Source organism: Ahaetulla prasina, chromosome 4 (genome assembly GCF_028640845.1).
Source record: "Ahaetulla prasina isolate Xishuangbanna chromosome 4, ASM2864084v1, whole genome shotgun sequence".
Lineage (NCBI taxonomy): Eukaryota > Metazoa > Chordata > Lepidosauria > Squamata > Colubridae > Ahaetulla > Ahaetulla prasina.
The window spans coordinates 78466617-78483775 of NC_080542.1; positions in this window are offsets into that span (position 1 = coordinate 78466617).

The following is a 17159-nucleotide window of genomic DNA, read 5'->3' on the forward strand; positions in this document are numbered from 1 at the left end:
TCTTCAAGTTCAGATAAGTCCTCTGATTGCCGTGGGTTTAAGTTAGCTGTTGGTCCAAATATTGGGTAGTCAGGGTCTGGTTGCGTGGTTTCTGGTTTGTTTTGTACATACGCCTCCATACTCTGCCATCCCCCAGGTCCACTATATATGATTTTGGGCCTGTTACTCCAGTGATTGTTCCTTTAAACCATGCTGGGCCTTCACTATAGTTATGTGCCCACACTAAATCACCCATTGTCATTTCCCTGGTTTTTTCGTGGATGCCTTAGTACCTGTCAGGGGAGTATGTTGGGTTTAATCGATCTAAGGGACACCTTAGTTTCCGACCCATTAATAGTTCGGATGGGCTGTGCCCTGTGGCTACACAGGGGGTCCTGTGTTGTACCGCTAGAAAGGTATCGATTTTGGCTTGCCAATCACCGTGGGTGATTCTAGATAGCGCTTCCTTGGCACTCCGAACGAATCGTTCTGCAAGTCCGTTCGTCGCCGGGTGGAAAGGCACCGAGAGGACATGTCGGATACCCTCTTCTGCTAAGTACCCTTTGAATTGAGTAGCCGTGAATTGCGGGCTGTTGTCGGACACCAGGGTGTCCGGCAACCCGTGTGTTACAAAAAGGTGCCACAACGTTGTAATTACAGCTTCGGCTGTTGTGGATTTCATGAGCAGAATTTCTAACCACTTTGAAATCGTCTACTACAATTAAAAAAGTTTGCCCATGGAATGGCCCGGCAAAATCTATGTGGATCCTGGACCAAGGACCCTGAGGTTTCTCCCACTCTCTTATGGCGGCTGTTGGGGGTAGTGGCCTTGACTCTTGGCAGGCCTGGCATTTTCCTACCCTATCGCTAATATCTTTATCCATTTGTGGCCACCACACCACTCCTTGCCAGGCTTTTCATCCTGACACATCCCAGGTGCCCCACATGTAACAGTTCCAACACATTTTCTCGCAGTTTCTCTGGAATAACCACTCTATTCCCCCATAACAGACAAGCCCCTTGCACCGACAGCTCCGATCGTTTTTTTGTAAAGTCCTTGAAACGATCTCCCGGTATATCGGGCCATCCCCTCTGTACCCAACCGATTACTGTCCTTATAATAACGTCTCTGTATGATGCTCTCGTCACTTCCTTAGAAGTGACCGGGCCGGAGTCTAAAGAGTCAATTAGTAGGATGGGTGTCCCTGGGGTTGGGTCTTCGATTGTCTCTGGTAAGGGGCATCTACTCAAAGCGTCTGCGTGTCCTAAGTCCTTTCCTGGACGATGGGACAATTTGTACGAGTACGCTGCCAGGAAGATAGTCCAACGGGTCATTCTGGGTGATAATGCAACCGGAGTTGGGCGGTCCCCCGCCAGAAGTCCCAATAGTGGTCTGTGGTCTGTTACTATTTCGAATTGTCGCCCAAATAAGTATTCGTGGAATTTTTTAACTCCCGAAACTATGGCTAGGGCCTCTCTATCTAGCTGACTGTGGTTTCTTTCTGCTGCTGACATTGTACGGGAAAAATATGCGACGGGGGCTTCCAATCCATTTGGTAACCTATGGCTGAGGACAGCCTCCACCCCATAGGGTGATGCATCGCAGACTAGCACTAGTGGCAATGTCCCATTGTATTGGATTAGCAGGCTATCACTGGACAATAGGTTCTTAACACCCTCGAATGCCCTAGCCTCAGGCTTGCCCCACGACCAAACAGTCTTTTTTGCTAATAGCTTGTGCAGCGGCTCTGCTACTGTTGCCTTATTTTGCAAGAATACCGAGTAGAAATTCACAAGCCCCAAAAATGCCTGAAACTCAGCCTTATTTTTGGGGGCCGGAGCCTTCCTGATGGCTCGCACTTTGCTCTCCGTGGGATGGATTCCTTCTCTGCCTATTTGGTAACCCAAGAATTCTACTGACTCAACTCCTATCTGGCATTTGTTGAGCTTGACCTTAAGTCCGGCAGACCTGAAAATGCCCAAGACTGTTGTGACCCAGGTTCCTGGACCCAGACTCCTGGACTCGGATGATTCAGAAAATGAGGGAGAAGACCTGGCAAGCCCTGTTTCTCTTGAGCCCTCTCCCTCCCTGGCACCCACTCAAAGGGAGGAGGAGGGGCCGGCACGGCCTGATTCTCCCGGGCCTTCTTCTGATTTGGCAACGCCCCAAGAGCAGTTTTGGAGTGACGCAAGATTACGAAGACTTGATCGACGTGCGCAGCAGCGGAAGAGTTGGGACAAAGCCAAGTCATAATTGTCATGCAGTGACATCTGCAGAGACTATAAATAGGAGGCGGGACTTCCTGGTTTTTTGTCTTGGACAAAGCAATGAATTTGGCGCGAGCTAACTATTTCATGGAGGGAAGAATATATTCGTGAGTAATTCTGGCCTTATCTATAATTTCCTCGTTATCTCCAGAAACTTGGCAGGCCCGTGGGTAGACGTGGCCAGGACATGTATCTATGTAAATAAAAGGAAAAAAGGAAGGCCTCTGACGGACTCTTTGCTGGGAGTATTGGGGGAGGGGAAACAGAACATTTTGTCCAAGACCTGACTAAAACATCTTCCACCAAAGATGGATCAGCAGCAGGTACAGCAGCAGTTAGAGCAGCTACACGCGGCTAATCAACAGCTCCAGCAGCAAGTGGCTCACTTGGCAGGCCAACTTGCTGCCAGGAATGTGCCTGCAGCCCCCCCCCATCCTCCCACTCCTCCTCCTCGTCGCAAGTGCCCGATAACCGTGTTTTCTGGGCAGCCTGAGATGTTCCCGACCTTCTTGGGACAGTGCCAGCTCTACATGGCTATGAGGCCAGAGGATTTCCCAGGCGACCGGGCTAAGGTGGCCTTCGTGATTAACCTTCTTTCCGGCTCGGCTGCTCGATGGGCCACGCCCTCTTGCTCCAGGACAGCCCCTGCTGGCGGACCAACAGCGTTGGCAGCACCTGCGCACCATGTATGAGGACCCGTTCAATGCTGACGGCAACCAGGCGCCTTAAGGAACTCCGTCAAGGGAAACGCCCCTGCAGGAGTACATCGCGAATTTCGTCTTTTGTGCCAGGACTCTGACTGGAATGATGCAGCGCTGGTGGGCAGCGTTCAGGAGGGACTCTCAGAGGAATTGCAAGACGAGCTGGCCCGCGTGGGCGCCACGGACCCTCGACAACTTGGTGCCCTTTGTCTCCGCCTCGATGCCCGTCTGCAACGGCGACCGTCCGTCGCACCCCGGGACCCTCCGTCGACATCTGCACCCCACTTCCTGCACCACCAGCACCCAGGGTCGCCCCACGTTTTGTAACCGCTGCCGAAGAGCCCATGGAGTTGGGAGCGGCCAGACCTCGCCTAACAGCCCAGGAGCGGAACCGGAGGCGCCAAGGGGGATTGTGCCTGTACTGTTGGGGGCCCGGCCACTTCCCTGCTTCCTGCCCCAGAAAGCGGTGGGGCACGACGCCGGTCCCGAATCACAGCGTGACCATCGAAGCGGGCAGGCCCGACCTCGGGAAACCCTAGGTCGGGCACGTACTAAGCCGCCACTGGACATTGCGGAAGTAGACTCTGGGCCCCCTCGGCATCTGATTCTGGACACACGGATAAGGTTGGGGAACCAGTCGGATGGTCTCCAGGCGCATGCGCTGGTGGACTCAGGGGCCACAACAAACTTTATGAACCAGGCCTTTGTGACCCAGTTTGCGGTCCCCGTGGTTCCGGTGGACCCTCAGATGCGGGTAAAGACAATTGATGGACGAGAACTGGTGTCCGGCCCCATTAAATTTGCCACCCAGCCTTTGCGCCTGGCTATTGGGGACCATGAGGAGGTGATCCAGTTTTATGTCACAGCGGACCTTCATTTTCCCTTGGTCCTTGGGTTGGCCTGGCTTCGGACCCACGATCCTCAGGTGGCCTGGTCGCGGAACGCCATCTCTTTCCCGAGTCTGCAGTGTGTCGACCACATCCGCCACACCTGTGCCGGCCAGAACGTCCCCACCGCTGCCATCACCTTGCCTCCTGAGCTGACGGACTTCGCCGACGTGTTCAGCGAGAAGGAGGCGGACCGACTACCCTTGCATTGGCCCTACAATTGCCCCGTGGACCTTCTGCCCAATGCACCACTGCCTGTGGGACGCCTGTATTCCATGTTGGAGCCCGAGTTGGCTGCCCTCAGGGACTTTCTGGACAAAAATCTGGTCCGAGGGTTCATCCAACCTTCAAAGTCCCCTCTCTCGGCCCCGGTCCTCTTCGTGAAGAAGAAGACAGGGGACTTGCGCCTGTGCTGTGATTACCGCCGGCTAAATGCCATTACGGTACAAAATCGCTACCCCTGCCGCTCATCCCGGAGCTACTGGAAAGGTTGCGAGGCCACGATCTTCACCAAGCTCGATCTCCGGGGCCTACAACCTGGTGCGGATACGAGAAGGAGACGAATGGAAGACGGCATTCGCACCCGATACGGACACTACGAATACACTGTCATGCCATTTGGGTTGACCAATGCTCCCGCTTTTCAGCACTTCATGAACGACGTGTTCCGAGACATGTTGGATCGGTTCGTGGTTATCTACCTCGACGACATCCTGATTTACTCCCGGTCCAGGAAAGCCACCTTCGACACGCCAGTCTGGTTCTGCAACGCTATGGAGCAACAACTCAATGCGAAGCTGGAGAAATGCGTCTTCTTCCGGACTTCCATAGAATTCCTCGGGCATATCATCTCGCCCGAGGGCATAGCCATGGACCCATGTAAAGTAGAAGCTTTGTGTAGCTGGGAAGCCCTCGTCGGGTGAAGGATGTTCAGCGCCTACTGGGCTTCGCCAACTACTACCGGACCTTCATCCCGAGCCGCCACACTGACAGCTCCACTTACCCAGCTCCTCAGGAAGAAGGTTGCATTCCGTGGGGTCCCCGCAGCAAGAAGCATTCACAGCCCTCAAGAAAGCCTTCGCCACGGAACCCGCCCTGAGGCATCCCGACCCGCTCCGGCCTTTTGTGGTGGAAACGGACGCGTCAATGTGGCTCTGGGAGCGGTGCTGCTACAGGCTCCGACGAATGGCGGCACACTTTTCCCTGCGCTTACTACTCCGGAAACTCAACCTTCCGAGCGCAACTACACTATCTGGGAAAAGAGTTGCTGGCTATCAAGGCTGCATTCGAGGCTTGGCGACACCATCTGGAGGGCCCGACATCAGGTGGAGGTCCGAACGGACCATCGGAATCTCGAGCACCTCACCACAGCTCGGAAGTTGAACCAGCGGCAGATCCGTGGTCGTTGTTTTGCCCGGTTCAACTTCCGCGTGACCTACATTCCCAGCGGTCACAACCGGAGGCGGATGCCCTGTCCCGCAAGCCAGAGTACCTCTGCGCCAAGGACCCCTTCCTCCACGGACAGTGCTGCCGGCAGAAGCCTTGGCCGCAGCACGGAGCCAGTGGACTTGCGGGCCCAGGTGCGAGGCGCAGCGCCAGGACGCCTGGTCGCAGCAAAGGAGGCGGAGGTGGGCCCCACGTCTCCTTGGACCTTGGAGGAGGACTTACTCAAGTTTGGGCGATTATATGTGCCCACAGGACCACTCCGAGCCCTCGTCATGACCCAGTGCCACGACAACCCTGCAGCAGGACATTTTGGGTTCTTCAAGACCCTCCACCTGGTGACACGGACCTTTTGGTGGCCCAGTGCGGCATGATATACATGCCTACGTGACATCCTGCGTACCGTGCCGGCAAGCCAAGACCGCCACGGGGCCCCCTCGGGCTCCTCCAGCCCTTGCCGACACCGACAGACCCTGGGGCGATCTCTATGGATTTCCTGACAGACCTGCCGCCGTCCTCTGGGTTCACCACGGTGCTGGTGGTGGTGGACATGCTCACCAAGATGGCACACTTCATCCCATGCCGCGGACTGCCCACAGCCGCAAAACGGCCCGCCTCTTTCTGCAGCACATCTTCCGCCTCCATGGTCTACCAGACAGGGTGGTTTCGGACCGGAGTTCAGTTCACAGCCCGCTTCTGGAAGAGCCTGATGGCGCGTTGGAGGTGCAGGTATGTCTGTCGCCATCGCACCATCCGGAGACCGACGGGGTACAGAGAAGGTCATCGGTATACTGGAACAGTATCTCCGTTGCTTCATCAACCAGCAACAGGACAACTGGGCCGACTACCTGTCCCTGGTGGAGTTTGCTTTTAACAACTCTCAGCACACCTCTACTCAGATGACCCGTTCTTTGCCAATGTGGGGTACCATCCGGCTCTTCCTCTGGCACCACCGACTCTCCTGTTCCCGAACGCAGACCTTCCTGACGGAATTGCATGCGGTCCAACAGTTGGTACGTCAGCAGCTGAATCGGGCAAAGGAGGACTACAACGGTCCACCGACCGCTCCCGACGGGCAACGCCCGCTGGCAGTTGGAGACCGGTGTGGCTCTCCACCAAACACCTCCCGTCCGACCGCCCGGTAAAGAAGTTGGACCACCGATTCATCGGCCCGTTCCTGTCGAGGCAGTCATCAACCCGGTAGCCTACCGACTGACCCTGCCACGATCCATGCGGATCCACCCGTTTTCACGGTCCCTTCTGGTTCCTGAGGCCACACGAGTCCCCTTCGTGCCCAACAGCACCGTCACTGTCGCTGAGGACGGATCGGAGGAATCTGAAGTCCACATACGAGACTCTCGCTGGCTAAAGGGTCGTTTCCAATATTTGATCGCGTGGAAGGGATACGGGACTGATTTCTCCTGGGTAGGTGCCTCCGACGTTCATGCCCCTGACCTGGTGCAGGCCTTCCATGAGCAGAACCCAGCCCGACCGCATCCCGATCGTCAGCCCCGGGGGAAGGGCCCTGCGGTGAGGGATAGTGTTGTGACCCAGGTTCCTGGACCCAGACTCCTGGACTCGGATGATTCAGAAAATGAGGAGAAGACCTGGCAAGCCCTGTTTCTCTTGAGCCCTCTCCTCCCTGGCACCCACTCAAAGGGAGGAGGAGGGCCGCAACCTGATTCTCCCGGCCTTCTTCTGATTTGGCAACGCCCAAGAACAGTTTTGGAGTGACGCAAGATTACGAAGACTTGATCGACGTGCGCAGCAGCGGAAGAGTTGGGACAAAGCCAAGTCATAATTGTCATGCAGTGACATCTGCAGAGACTATAAATAGGAGGCGGGACTTCCTGGTTTTTTGTCTTGGACAAAGCAATGAATTTGGCGCGAGCTAACTATTTCATGGAGGGAAGAATATATTCGTGAGTAATTCTGGCCTTATCTATAATTTCCTCGTTATCTCCAGAAACTTGGCAGGCCCGTGGGTAGACGTGGCCAGGACATGTATCTATGTAAATAAAAGGAAAAAAAAGGAAGGCCTCTGACGGACTCTTTGCTGGGAGTATTGGGGGAAGGGAAACAGAACAAAGACTTTCCATAGTTTGGCCCCTAACTCAACTAGGTTCTCTGCTGAAACTAGTATGTCGTCAAAATATGGCACAATCCCCGGTATTCCCTGTAATAGACGTTCCATTAGATTTTGGAACAAACCTGGGGCTACGCTGACTCCAAACTGGAGTCGAGTGCATTTGAATGTGCCTCGATGCGTTACGATCGTTTGCGCCTCGGCTGTGTCATCTCGTGTGCCCTTGCCTCGTCCAGGGCCAGGGCCAGGGTTAGGTTGCTTTTGGACAGTAACCTCCTCTGTAAACGAATGTCCCGGACCCCACAAATGAGTTGTTCCAGTAGGGAGTCATCCAAATCCCGGTACTCACAGTGGTTCGCGGCTTTCCTTAATGCGGCCATGTACACGCTTATCAATTCGCCCTCTCGCTGAACTTGCTGTCTTAGCTTGAAACGCTGAACAAACTTCAACGGCACTGGAGCGTAGTGTGCCTTCAGTGTTGTCTGCAGCGTTTGCCATGGCACCGACTGTACCGGCATTGGTTCTGATAGCGATTCGGCGGTATCAAAAACCTCTGGTCCGCAGTGACTTAGGAAGTAAGCCCGCTTCCGATTGTCTGAGACTCCCTGTAGTTAGTTTGCTTCGAGGAAACACTCGAAACGAGCCATGTACGACCCCCATTTCTCTTTGGCTGGGTCAAATGGCGCTGGCGGTGTATAGCTGGACATGGCTATGTGACCGCTTCCGATACCGGCTGGGTTTTCCGAATCCGTGCTCCTTCAGCTCTTTTCCTGGTCTCGCTGCCTCAGTATCCCACCTTCGTCGCCAATGTTAGGTTTGGGCAATAACGAGGCAGGAGACCACACGAGTGACAACAGCTCTTTAGTTTATTGTGACCCAGCGAAAGACCAACAGCAAAAACCCCTCTTTAAATACTATTTTGGCTGAGGCATCAGCCAATCAGCAACGTGCTTGTTCCCGCCTAAACTTCCCTCCTAAAGTTAACAGAAACATAACAGAAAGACTCTTAATATCTGTCACTTGTCTATTAGTAAAAATGAGATTACTGCTATGGTTGTGTTTGTATGACACCATGAGTCACATTTAAACATTATATTCTGGTTGAATTCAATTTAAGACTTTATTGTGTAGGTATGAATTCAGATAATTGAATGGTATAAGCAGCTATGGTTCAATTAATAATGGAAAATGTGTTTTGCCAACAAAGCCACTACATTTGTCTCAATGAAGAAAGGACAGGCTTTATCAGCTACACATACGTACATCAGATGTGAAGTCTAAAAATTTTCTCTACTGGTTCTGTGGACGTGGTTTAATTGGTGGGCATGGCTTGGTGGTCAGATGACTAGGTGGGTGTGGGCAATAACAATAAATAATAAAAATAATAAACAAAGTATAAAAAACAATAAGAGGTACCAAAAACCAACTTTCATACTTTACACACACACAACACAACACAACAGACTCACACACAATGTAAAAGCAGCTGCACTTCACACTTCACACAGCCACAAAAAGCTCAAAAACCAACTTTCACACTTTACACACACACAACACAACACAACTGACATACACACACACACACACACACACAATGCCACATACAGCTTTGTGAGATTTTATGTATTTGTGTAGTTAGAGTGAAACACTACAGAAACACGCTAAATCTCAGAAAGCTGCACAAATATTTTATTTTATTTTATTATTTTATTTTATTTATATTTTTTAGATCAGGGTTTGTGGACTTCAATTCCCAGAGTTCCTCAGCCAGCAAAGCAGTCAGTCAGTTGCTAGCAGATTCAGCAGATAGATTTTACATAGACATAATCAGTTGCTAGCTAATGCTTTGCCAGCCTGAAAGGAGCAGGAATAAGGTAAGTGGGGAAGGGGTGGTTGGGTGGACATGGGCTGTTGTAAGAGGTTGTTACAAATGATTTTAAAAGCCTGTGATGATGAGGCAACTCCTCTGGGATCACCAGAGGAAAAAAAGTTTTTAAAAGGCTCCTTTGACAATCCCATGAGGCTTGCCTCATGGCAGCCCAGAACCTCGTAAGAGGTTTTCTACAAGCTCTTCGGCTGAACAGCTTGTAGAAAACATGTTTTTTAAGGTTCTGCTGATGAGGAACTCAAGTGAGATCACCAGAGGAGCCTTTTAAAACTTTTTTTAAAAAGAGTTTAAAGGCTCTGCCGATCTCAGCTGAGCAGCAGGATCCTCAAAGGCTTTTTTTTTTACTTTTAAAGGCATGTTTTCGGCTGAAGAAAAACTGCTTTTAAAAGTAAAAAAAACACCTCTGCTGATGGTGTCGCTCAGCAGAGGTGGGGGGGGGGGCAGAGCCAGGGATTTTTTCCACCGGTTCTCCGAACCAGCAGCCGCCATCGCTATTGGATCGAGCGAGCCAGTCCGAACTGGGAGCATTTCACCCCGACATACATACATACATACATACATACATAATCCCCCGCCCCCAAAATTGTCTTCAGAGTAGGAAACTTTTAGTAATGACAGTAGTATCACTTCTGAAAAAACTCCAAGGGAGGATTTGCAGGTCTTCCCTTGGGATTTAAATAATTGTTGGAAAATCCTGAAAGCTGAAAATATTGGAGGAATGATTGTACAGATATCAGATTAAAAAAATAGATAAGAGAATTGGAAGGGACCTTGTAGGTCATCTACACCATTTCTGACAGATAGCAGTCCAGTCTCTTCTTGAAATCCTCCAGTGATGAAGCTCCCACAACTTCGAAGGCAAATTGTTCCATTGGTTGATTGTTCTCACTGTCAGAAAATTTCTCCTTATTTCTAGGTTAAATCTCTCCTTGATCAATTTCCATCCATTATTCCTTGTCTGGCGTCTGCTTTGGAAAATAGCTTCCTCCTCTCTGTGACAGCCCCTCAAATATTGGAACACTGCTATCATGTGTTCCCTGGTCCTTCTCTTCACTAGACTAGTCATGCCCAGTTCCTTGTATTGTTCTTCATATGTTTTAGCCTCCAGTCTCCTAATCACTTTTGTTGCTTTTCTCTGCACTCTTTCTAGAGTCTCATCTTTTTTATAGTGTGGTGACCAAAACTAGATGCAATATTCTAGGTGTGGTCTTACTAAGGCTTTATAGAATGGTATTAGTATCTCCCTTGATCTTGATTGTATCCCTCTATCCAGGGGCGGGTTTCAAAACCCATCGCTACTGGTTCACTCGTGGGTATGTGCGCATGCACTCGCGTACATGATGCTTCTGCGTATGCGCAGAAACATCCAGGTGGGTGGGTGGAGCCTCCCACTGATGTCGCTATTGATTCACCCGATCTGAGACGAAGCAGTAGCAACCCACCACTGCCTCTATCCCTCAATATTGAAGAATATTAGGCCTAAGATGGAGGCTTGTGGTATCCCACTACTTACTTCTCTCCATGTGGATGTAGAACCATTAAGGACTACTCGTTGAGACTACTCGTTTGTCAGCCAGCTATAAATTCATCTGGTGGTGATGTTATCTATTCCACATTTTTCTAGTTTACCAAGGTTGTAGTCATTTTGTTAAATGCCTTGCTGAAATCTAAGTATACTATGTCCACAGTTGGTCCACTAATTTAGTCATTATGTTGAAGAATGCTATAATATTTGGTCTGTTTTTAACAAATCATGCTGGTTTAGTGATTACTTTACTAATTTCTAGATGTTGGCAGATCTGTTTTTTATTAACTTTTTCACTACCTTCCTGGGTATTGGTCTTAGGCTGATTGGTCTGTTGTTTCCAGGGTCTACTTTTTTTCTCCTTTTTGAATATGAGAACCACATCAGCTATTTTCCAGTCGTCTGATAGTTCCCCAGTGCTCCAGGATTTTTGAAAGAAGTGGTACAGTGATTCTGAGATGATATCTGCCAGCTCCTTTAGAACTCAGGGGTGTAATCCATCAGGTCCCAGTGATTTATATTCATCAAGATCAGACAAGAATTCTCTTTCCTTTTTTTTGTGTGTGTGCTTATTTTAACTTTTATTTCTAGCCTGTCTTTTACAGTTATATTTTTGATAGGTTGAACTATAATTTCTTTTTGAATAAAGACTGATGGAAAGAATTAGGTAAGCACCTATGCTTTTTCTCTGGTGCCTGTTACTTCCTTGCCATCTTCTCTTTTTAGTGGACCCACTGTTTCCTTGATATTTTTCTTGTTATTTATATGTTAAAAGAAAGCTTTTATTATCTTTGACTTTTGTTGCAAGTCTTTGTTCATTCTGAGCTTTTGCTCTTCTGACTTCATCTTTACAGATTCTGGCTATCTTCTGATATTCTACCTTAGTTGTGTGTTCCTCTTTCCATTTTTTGTACTTGCCCTTTTTGTCTTTCAATTATCAGAGCCATGCTGGTTTCTTCTTGGTTTTCTTGGTTTTCTTTTTTAGTGGTACTGTGCTGGTTTGGGCTTTTATGATCATATTTTTCAGAGTTCTTGTTTTCCCCTTTAGAATGTTCATCCAAGGAATCTTTCCCAAGTTCTCTCTGAGTTTATTAAAATCAACTCTTTTAAAATCTAAGACTGGTATCATTATGTTCTATTGCTTGTGCTTGAATTGTAGTATGACATGGTCACTCTCACCCAAGGTGCCTGCCTCTATCACTTCTTCTCTGTTTGTAAGAATTAAATCCAGTATGGCTGTCTCTCTAGTTCCCTCTTCTACCTTTTGGACAACAAAGTTGTCAGCTAGGTTTGTTAGGAACCTATTCAATTTTTCACAGTGCAGAATTAGTTTTCCAGTTGATGTCAGATTATTTAATTTACTTATTATTGTAGTGTGTTTCCTACTCATATTATTAATTCATTAGCAAAAATTGCATCTATTTTTTCTGCTTAGTTGGGTGGTCTGTACACCTACGGCAATGTTATTCTTTTATATTGACCCATATGCATTCTAGGAGGTTTTTGTCTTTGAGTTTGTGCATTTCTGTAGCAATGTAGTGATCCTTTACATTTAGTGCAACTCCAGCTCCTCTTGGCCATCTTATAACTACAGAAGTGCATATTTAACACACTCCACTTATGGGAATTTCATTAAAATTTTCTTCTTCCTTGAAATAAATTTCAAATTTTAACACAAATTTTCTTCTACAGAATTAAATGGTCACTGACAGGAAAAAAAATATAGGATGATATTCTTTGCAAGGCTTTTTTAATATATGGGTAGTTCTTGACCTATGATCCAACTGAGACAAGAATTTCCATTGCTAAACAAGGCAATTGTTAAAGCGAGTCACACCTGTTTTAAGATCTTGTTTACTATTTTTGTTAAGTATATAACTGCATTTGTTAGATGAATTATATAATTGTTAAACAAATTTGGTTTCCCCCATTAACTTTGCTTTTTGGGAGTCAACTTGGAAGTCACAAATGAAAATCACATGACTCCAGGACTCTGCAACATTGTAATATATGCAGGTTGCCAAGCACTTACATTTTAATCACGTGAATAGATTCACACTTCATACTTTGATCAGCTGGCCGTTGTTCAGTCCGTTACAGCTTTGGCAGTACTATTGAAAAATGTGTTGGAATAATGCATTTTGAACTTGAAGATCAGGTGTGTATACCAAATTAGATGTTCTTCCACATTCCACATTCACAAATGGCACTGATGTTCATTCACCCCTTCTTTCTTTTGATGTATTTCTTGTAAAAATACAGTATCTATTTTATCTTTGTTAATTGATTTTTCAATTCTTGCTTGTTTATATTTCCCCCCCCCAAGCATGTATATTCCATGTATATTCCTTCAATGATTTCCCCATCTATTCCTCATATTATTACATATTCCCTTTGGTCTCCATATGTGCTCTAACATAAATCTTACAAAACTAAAATGATACAGTATACATATTATCCCCAAATGTAAATAACCTTCTTACCCACCAATAAACATATATAATGTCCCCCTTCCATTCTTCAGGAGATCTTCCTCCTCTCTGCCACATAAGGTCTGCGGGGGAGAGAAGAGGAGCCATCCATACATGGACTTCAGTCACCCACTCCACTTCCCTTAACCATCTTTACCCTATTTCAACACCCAAACATATGTTGTAACACATATCCCTTAATATAACTATTACAAATATTTATATACTGTCTCTACAGTGAATTTTAACTCCTGTTTCTTCATCTAGCCTCCCTTTCTCCCGTAGATCTTCTTTCTTCTTCTCCATCTCCCTTCTTGAGAATTTTGACACCTCATTCATTTTCTGGATTTGCTCCATGAACTCTTCTTTATTGATGATTCCGAGTTCCCTTAATTTCTCCATCGCCGCCTCCTTTGTTTCAACTCTATAAAATCTTTCACCATATGGGAAATCTAAAAAAAAACTGGATAACCTCAGCTATAATTAATATTATTTTTCTTCAGTAATTGACAAACTTGATGCATCTCTTTCCTCCATTGTAAAGTCTCGCTACTTAAATCTGGAAAAACTTGTATCTTTTGACCCCCAATCAATGCCATTTTTTTGCAATTTACGTATCAATTTACGTTTTTTTACGTAAGACTAGAATCTTATCATAATGTCTCTTGGCAATTTTCTTCCCAACATTTTTGGACTTTTTAAAGTTATTTTCTTGGCCAGGGCACAAGTTCTTTTTTTCCCCCTGATGTTCCCTTGGTAGCAGTTCTTCGTCCTTGTCCTTCAAGACCCTTCCCTTGTTTTCTGCATAATAAGTGAGAATGGATGAATAACTTCTGTGAGCAAATCCAAATAGACTTCCCTTGCCTCATACAAAGATAGCCCAAAGTTTTTGACCACCTGATTGTGTGCCCCCTTCTGTATGTCCTCAGGAAATATTAATGTGCTTCCCTGGAAATGATGTTTTTTTCTTAAGGTCTTGCTTTGAAATATTGTTCATGGGCAAGGTAGACTGAGTTGGTGTGGTTTGATGAAAGCTTGAAATCAGAGCTACTAGGTCAGCAGCAAGCTTTGGTTTTAATTGATTCTGCTGGTTTCCTTTGGGATATTGAACTCAAATTGGGTCCAAATCTTAAATTCCTCTTTTGGATTTAAGCAAAACCAGAATTCCAATTTTTTTTTGAATTGGGCACCATTTGGAGGGTACACTCACAAAATGTAAAGCCTTGAAATAGGCCAAACTGTGCCTGGTTTAGTGCATTTACAGTGGTACCTCAGTCAGTGGTGGGATTCAGACAGTTTGGGCTGGTTCAAGCAAACCAATTGTTAAAATTCTGCACTGCCCCCCATATCCAGCCTCGAGACAGAAGTAAGTGTGGCCCTCAAGGAAGCCAGGCTGGGAAGGGTGCTCATCTCCAAAGCCTCCCATTTCTCTCACCTCCTGCCTCCTATCGCTTCTCTCCACCTCAATCCATTCCTCTCCCTCAGCCTCTTACCACTTCTCGAGGTGCGAGAAGTCTTGAAAACAGCACAATGGAACCCTTCCTGGGAGAAAATCCTTGAACTCTCTCCTGAAGGCTCTGAGGAGCTGTAGACTTCCCATGTGCCTCCACTGGCCTGAGTGTCCTGCCCTTCAGATCACAATGGGGCCAGCGGCCAGTGGGTGGGGCTCCAGGAGGACGGGCAGATGTCCTGTGGCTGCATGCACACACTACAGCAGAGCAACAATCTCAGCCCCAGGGTGGCATGGGGCTGCCCACCATCAGCCTTACCTTCATGGGCAGCCATGCGCTGGCCCCATTGGGATCTGAAGGGCGTGGTATTCAGGCCAGCAGAGGCACATAGAAGATCTAGAAGGTAATGCCAACGCTGGTGGTGGGGGAAGGAGACCTGCTGCACTCAGCCAAAGAGCTGCTCGGGGGGACACAGCTAAGCTCGCTTGCCTTTTGGGCCTGGTGTGCTCAGCTTGTGCAGGGCCTCCAGGTGACTGCCACCCAGTTGCCTTCCCCTCCACCTCAGGTACTGCATCTAGCCTGTGATGGGGGACATGCCATTCCCATTCTGGCTAGGACAGCAGGTTGTGGTCGGCCCTTAGGGGAGATGCTGCACTGGGGCAGAGACTGCTGCTCCACTGTGGTGCGCATGTGCAGCCCCAGGAAATCTACACACCCTTCTGCCGCCACTGCCGCTCTAGAGCTCACCTTCTGCCTTCCGCCGCTGCTGCCACCACTCTGGAGTTCACCTTTCACCACCATTGCCTGTTCTGGAGCTTGCTTTCTTCCTTCTGCCATTGCCACTGCTCTGGAGCTCGCCTTTGGGGTGGATCAGTTCATCCAAGCCATACTTTGCTCTTGTGAAGGGTTCCATCATGAAGGACCCAGACTAGGCAATTTCTCTTGGGCCTTCCACCTCACATGGGGTGGTGGGATGGGGAAGTGTGTGGCCAGAAGGCTATCTACAGTTCTTTCAGCCAAAGCCGGGATGTCTGCGAACCCACAAGTATATACGAGATCTTCTGCCTTCAGCAGAAGATTGAACTAAAAGTACCTTCTTCTAGCCTATGATCCTAATGTCTCTAAAACAAGGGAATTTGCTTAAATTCAGTGTGTGTGTGTGTGAGGGGGGGAGGGGGAGGGGGGAGGGAGGAGGAGGGAGGGAGATGTGGCTTTTTGGGGGTGCATTTTGGAGAAGTATCAAGAGAAATGCCAAAAGGGCAAACAGCTTGGGATTAAATTCCAAATGAAATTGGGTCTTCAGGGTAAGGAGACATGAAGAACTTTCAACTGCAGGTTTCTAAAAATCTTATTAAAATGAATGTCTAGGGGCAGCTCTTTATCTCATTAATCCAAAGGGAGCAAAAGAAATAGGTCCAAATGAGGTTCTTAGCTATTTAGCTCAGGAATAACAGAATAACAGACTTGAAAGAGACTTTGGAGATCTCATAGTACAACCCCCTGCTCAGGCAGGAAAACTGAGGATCCCAAAATCTGAGTAGAGGGCCTGGGAAAGGTGACAGAATAACAGAATAACACTTAGAAGGGACCTTGGGGGGATGGGGGAACCCTATACCATTTCAGATAAATGGCTGTCCAGTCTTTAAGAAAAGACTTCCAGTGATCGAGTACCCAGAACTTCTGGAGACAAGCAGTTCCACTGTCAGGAAGATTCAGCTTAGTTTTAGGTTAATTCTCTCTTTGCAGCCCCTTAAAAGCCTGTGGCTTATCACACTCTTGAGCAAAGCATGTGAGCCATTTCCTACTTTCAATGGTCCATGAAATTATATCTATAGTATGTAGATGCAGATAATAAAGTCAAAAAAAAGTAAACAACATTTTTACAGAACTATAAATACGTTGAGACTGGGTGTGACAAGGAATGGCTGGGAGGGGCGGGGATGGGAAGGGCCAAGCGAGGCACCCCTTGATGTGAGTGATGTTGAGTTGGCCATACCCACTCAGTCACATGACAACCTGGCCACACCCACCCAGTTGCATGGCCACCTAGCCATGCCCACCTAGTCACACCCACATTACCTGTTGTTAAATTATTTGAATCCCACCACTGACCTCAATACTTGACTGCTTCAAAACTCATTGAATTTAGTACTCAACGCATTTTGATGTGACAATGTTGTCCTGGTACTCATTGCTTCTTTGATATTCAGCATGCTGCAAAAGAAAGAGAGAGACAGCCACAGAGGGCGGACAGGACATTGGCCATGCTGGGAAGGTCTCCAACATAGGAAAAAGGACAGACAGAAAGTTGTTCCTCGCCAAAACATAGGGTCTCATGGTAAATCACCTGGTTTGTTTGGCACTCATAGTTTTTAGTACTTGTAGTGCCACCCAGAACCAATTAACATCGAGTACTGAAGTATCACTGTAATTGAAAGAGCTTAGGTCTTGTGTTTATAT